The sequence below is a fragment of the Quercus lobata genome, chromosome 7, assembly GCF_001633185.2.
Source record: "Quercus lobata isolate SW786 chromosome 7, ValleyOak3.0 Primary Assembly, whole genome shotgun sequence".
In the NCBI taxonomy this organism is placed as follows: Eukaryota; Viridiplantae; Streptophyta; class Magnoliopsida; order Fagales; family Fagaceae; genus Quercus; species Quercus lobata.
In genome coordinates this window covers 13201976-13207947 of record NC_044910.1, presented here as the reverse complement: position 1 = coordinate 13207947, position 5972 = coordinate 13201976, and the positions used below count along the sequence as shown (strand labels likewise).

General features: G+C 35.1%; 1 long non-coding RNA gene across 1 annotated transcript; it reads left to right on the top strand.

Moving 5' to 3' along the window:
• The first annotated feature begins 715 nt into the window (after positions 1–715).
• LOC115952570 lies at positions 716–3181 on the top strand. The gene is made up of 4 exons (XR_004083466.1): positions 716–807; positions 1027–1050; positions 1425–1507; positions 2402–3181. It is a non-coding gene; the product is annotated as an uncharacterized LOC115952570 (long non-coding RNA).
• Positions 3182–5972: the final 2791 nt, after the last annotated feature.

Below are 5972 nucleotides of genomic sequence, written 5' to 3'. Positions count from 1 at the left end.
TAAACCCTACCCCCATTCCTTTTTGGGATTACAGATTAGGCTTCTGTTTAAGCTCCATGGTATTCAGAGGCAAATATATATGCACATACTCAAACAATCAAGAACAAAGTTTTTTTTTTTTTCCTGGGAAAAACTTTTTAATCTACATCATTCCTCTAGTTTTAAGTTAACATAAGGTCACATGGGAAGCTTCTACTTAATCCAGATTTCAAATGGAGGTACAGCTATGTACACCAATGTGGGAGAGCATAATACAATTAATAACCTAGTTAAAATAATAATGGGATAAAATTTCTTCTGTTTTAATTCAATTCTAAAAACTGCCAGTTGCTTTGGACCACACATGATTGGTATGTTTCCATGCTTTTGCTTTATTTTTGACAAATCTTTGTTTTGAAAATGACAAATTTAATATGAACAATTACTACAAATTTAACACCATAAATGGAAAATGGAGACCACGTAGTATTTTTTTTTTTTTGACAGGGGAGACCACGTAGTATAGACTATAGAATCGAACTCAAACACAGTTTGATCAAGATGAATAATTATATAAAATATATATATGTAGCTAGTAGTCGACTCTAAAATAAAGGGATGGCATCTGACAAATTTAGTTGATTTTTGTATGTGAAAACTTTCAATGAAAGTGGTCCTTGGTCATATATATGACTCCTATCTTGTAATGACTTCTGTTGCTTAATGGCTGCAATAATGCAACTAAATTTTTTGAATCTGATGTGTGCAGATCCATATAGTGATATGATACTGGTTGATGGTATAACTCTCCTTTGCAATGATATTCAGGTAGTTTTTTTAAATGCTGGTCAGTTATTATTTCTTGAAGACTATAAGGTTTTCACAACTTGGAATTTTGTAATTTCTTGTCATCGGCTGTTTGTACCTTATGGGTCATCTTTTCGTTTTTCGTTTTTCTTAAATAAGAGTTCAATTAGTTATTTGGTTAGCTATAATAAATTTGATCTTCACAATTTTAATGATATATGGGTCTTTGTCTTTTGGCAGGTGGATCCGCAAGATATCGTTATGGTATGTATAATTCTTTGAAGCTATTGCTATCCAAGGCATGCATACCTAAATATCTTTTGATTATTATGAAGAAAGTATCCTTAATATGAGGTTTAAATTCAAATCTAAAAACTCTGACCCTGTAGTAGCAAGGAAATTATTATATAAAATGTTACAGTGTTGAAGTGTTTGGAAATTTGGCAAGAACAGAGTTTAAATTTTGATTCTCAATCCCCTCCCCCTTGCCCTACCAAATACACAAAACAGGGAAACTATGGCTGTTCATAGAGTCAAAATATTTTCAATCTTCATAGTTCCCCTTTGTTTATGATTTGTATCAGTATGTATAGCTTATGAATTGTTTTGAATACATGTTTTTGCTGTTGTTATTGCAGTCAGTTGTTGCATGGCACATGAAAGCTGCTACCATGTGTGAATTTTCCAAGCAGGAGTTTATAGGTGGATTACAAGGGCTAGGGTAAGTATATACATAGTTATTTATGCTATACTTATTCTTGAGTTTAATGATATCGAATATCAATTAAGAGTTTGGAACTGCTTTGATTAAGGCTTTATATTCTGTGAAAACTTGAACCAGGGATGTATGGTTTTTTACATTAGTTCTTAAATTATATAGTGACCTATTCTTTTGGATTTTATTATTGTCCTGTTGTGCTGAGATATATAGCGTCCTTGTATATGCATAATACCATCACAAAGTCACTACTGCATGTATATAGTAGGAATCAGAGCTTTTGACAACTACGCTAAATGATTGAATCTTTGATGGATAGGTGCCTCTTAAAGCTTTTATTACTATTATCCATAGAACAATGGCGGGGGATTTAGATGTTTTAAGTTTCATTTATACAATGTTTCCTTCCCCTTTTTTGTTGGAATAAACATGGATAGGCGAATTTTTGATAGGCAGAGATGGCGAAGCTAAATGCATTTTTCTAGTTCCCTATGGATGATAATTTCCAGAAATTTTACAATATGGAGAGACGTGCTCACATTACTAAGCCAATTGAAACATAGCAAAGAGACAATGAGCCACTTGCTGAATTTTTTGTGAAGTGTTATGGCTATCTAGGTGGATATGATCCCTGATGGGTGTGAAATTTCATTTAGCTTAAAAGGTTGTTCATTCAAAAGCATGGGGATGCATGTGTGTATGCATGCACATAGCATGTGCACGCATGATTACAAACAGATTTTTCCTACAGCTCTGTGCTACATTTTATATACTTTACTAAAAATTATATTTAACACCTAAAAATTCAATTATGTATGTGTTTTTTTTTTATACAATGTCATTGTCACCCAAATTCTGGTTACATATGCAGGTAGCTAATTTTTCTTAGTATTTCAGGGTCAGAAATCTGTAACATTGGATATAGTTATTGGAATGTGGCAATTACTGTTTGCTGAAAAGAAGTGGCCATTGGTTGATCATTGGTGCGAGTTCTTACAGGTAGCTTACCATCCATATTTTGATCTAATGAGACTAAGTAGTGAATTCTTGTGACCTATGCTGAAAAGAATTATGTAGTTGGCATCATGTTGGGATTAAGACATTGTTAAGTGAGTTGCAATAGGAAGTGAGAAGAATTATATTGCTAATTATGTATTTATGTTTGTTATTAATTCAACCTTGATGCCCTCTGGGGATCTATCTTCAGGTCTCTGTGATGTTATAAACAGCACATAGGCATCTATGTCATTGTTAGATTTGTTTGTCTGTGTTTGTTTTTGTGTTGTTTTCATCTTCTTTCATTTTTCCCTTACCCCCCAAAAGGATTCACTCATTGTGAGACAAAATGCCTGGGGGTTTTGGCAAAAATCCTACCAACCACCATGTCAACATTGTTGGTAACTGCTATTGTCAATCAGGTTGGTGAAATTTTGTCAATGGTGGAATGTGATGGTTGGTGGGTGAACAGCTCTACACCTAGGCTCATTGGCTAATTTGCCTTCATAAATTATTTAATCCAAAAATAGCTTGGTGGTTGGTTGTGTGATTGGACTTTTTGTGATTCTTGGTTTAGTTAGGCACCAGTGGTTAATGCATATGACCTATCTAAGCACATGATAATAGATATACCTTTAGGTGCAGGCTTTATTTTTCATAATGATTACCTTGTGAAATTTTCTGTGGTTCATTACAGTTGCTATAAAATAGGTATTGGAAAATATGTATTGTAGGTACATTACAAGTGCTAAAAAAATTAAATTAAAAAAAAAAAAAAAGACCTATCCCAGCGCTTTCAAAAGCGCTGGTATAGGCCTTTTAAATTTTTTCCATTCAAGACCTATACCAACGCTTTTGAGAGCGCTGGAATAGGTACTGCAGCGTTGGTATAGGCCTTTTAAATTTTATCTGTTTAAGACCTATACCAATGCTTTTGAAAGCGCTGGCATAGGTAGTACCTATTCCAACGCTTTCAAAAGTGCTGGTATATGTTGGGTTACACGTGTGAGTGAAGTCCCACATTGAATAAAGATGAGAAGAATGAGTGGTTAATATAACATAATTGAGCATATACCCATTGGGCTTAGGCCTTTTGGGTTAAAGTGTGTCTCTATATGTTATATTAATTACTTAAGGAAGCTCCCCAAGGTGTTTATCTCACCAACAAGTGGTATCAGAGCCCATGGTGGTGTGCGGCGAAGGTGGTGAGGTGTTCATGGTCCCTATCCAGCGGGGACAGAGAAAGCCTAAATAGCCCACACATAAAGATCCTGGAGAAGAAGAAAAAAAAAGAGCCCAACAAATGAATATTGCTAATGGTGCTAAATAATGGTGTGATGCAAGGTTCCCATGGACATGGACGTGCGGGGTTCCCATGGATGTGCGTGCGGGGTTGACACGTGGTTCCCATGGATGGCGTACGAGAGACTCATGGATGATGCATTGATGAAGTGAAAAGCCCATTAGGCAAGGGGGAGTAAGTAGGACTTGTTCATGGCCCATAGAGAGGTCTTGAAGCCCACAGAGAGGCAGAGACTCACACGTGAGGGGGAGATTGTTGGGTTACACGTGTGAGTGAAGTCCCACATTGAATAAAGATGAGAAGAATGAGTGGTTAATATAACATAATTGAGCATATACCCATTGGGCTTAGGCCTTTTGGGTTAAAGTGTGTCTCTATATGTTATATTAATTACTTAAGGAAGCTCCCCAAGGTGTTTATCTCCCCAACAGTATAGGTTATATTCACATTTTCGTAAAGGTTGTCCCGACACAAGTAAAAATGCCGGAACAGGGTTTGGAAAGCGCTGGGACCTATCCCGGCACTTTTGAAAAGCGCTGGTATAGGTCCAGCGACCCTATACCGACATTCAAACCGTGGCGGTTTGAAGCACCGGGAAAAAAAACGCTAGGATAGGAATTTTGACCCTATCCCAACGCTTTCTAGGACTATCCTAGCGGTTTTCAAAACGTTGGGATAGCCTTATTTTTTTGTAGTGTAGGTATAGTAGCTGCCATTTATAGCGGGAAAATAAATATTTATTCAAAAAATTAGTAGGATCAGGTAATTAATCTTAAATATCTACTTGGGAGGAGAGATTTCAAAATATAATTACTCAAAGACTCAAATTGGGTGACTAAAATTGGCCCTTAATAAATACGGATTCGAGTTGGATGCGGTTATAGTGTATTTTAATAAATAAATAAATGTTATTGAAAATAGGTTGTTTCAATATTGTTCCATTAGCCACAATGCCACATACACAAGAAAAATGACAGAACTAATTGAAATGATTAAATAGAAGGCATTTTTGGAACTTTAGAGAATAAATATTCATTTGAAATGTCAACATTAATGACCAAAAATACTTAGAGCATTCGCATCCGTTGTGAATCTATTCTTGCTGGTTGCTATTGAATGATTGGTTGAAGTTGGAACTTATGTGTGAATGTTTTTGTTTTTTTTTTTTTTTTTGGGGGGGGGGGGGGGGGATGAACCCATGTGTGAATCTCACCAAGCAAAATTTCTTTCTTTCTTTTTTTTGAGATATTGCGGAGTCTAAAGTTGATAATTCAGGACCGCAAGTCAAGTTTGCCAAGATTTTTCCTTCTCAAAAAAAGTTTGCCAAGATTTTCCAAAATCATCTTTTGATTTTGTCTTTTTATTTCGTTGGTTGGGTAAGATTTTGCAAAGATTTTCCGAAAACCTAACAACCATTATGTTTGTAATTTAGTGAATGTGCTTTTGCAAAGATTTTCCATAAACTTAACAACCATTATAAATTTAACAACCTAACAACCATTGGGTAAGTAATTAATCTCAAATCTCCACTTGGAAGGGGAGATTTCAAAGTATAGTTACTTAAAAGACTCTGCAAAGTCTAAAGCTGATAGTGCAAGACCGCAAGTCAAGTATGCCAAGATTTTCCAAAGGTAACTTTTGATTTTGCCTTTTTATTTCATCGGTTAGGTAAGTTTTGCAAAGATTTTCCAAAAACCTAACAACCATTATATTAGTATTTTAGTAAATGTGCTTTTGCCTTTTGATTGTGCCTTTTCATCGTACTTTGCAATTTTATGTGAAATAATTTAGGAAAAATATCCATACACCTTTTAAACTTTGAACTAGTGGCCAAGACACCTCTTAAACTTTTTTATTGGTCAATTTACTCCCTAATCTATATACACTTGCCAAATCATTACTCTAGTTAGTTTCACGTTAAAACACTAATGGAATATGAGCATGTGAGAAGCACATGACCTTTAAAAACTAACTAAATCACTATTTACGCAATAAAAAGAAGGGAGAAAAGAAACTGACCGGCAGAGAAGAGAGAGAAAGGCAGTAAATATTGAGTGGGCTAGCTGATTGTACCATTGTTATGTTCAAGGGAAATTATTTTTGTTGGTTGCTTTTTGAATGATTGGTTGAAGTTGAAACCCAAGAGTGAATCTTTTTTTTTCTTTTTCA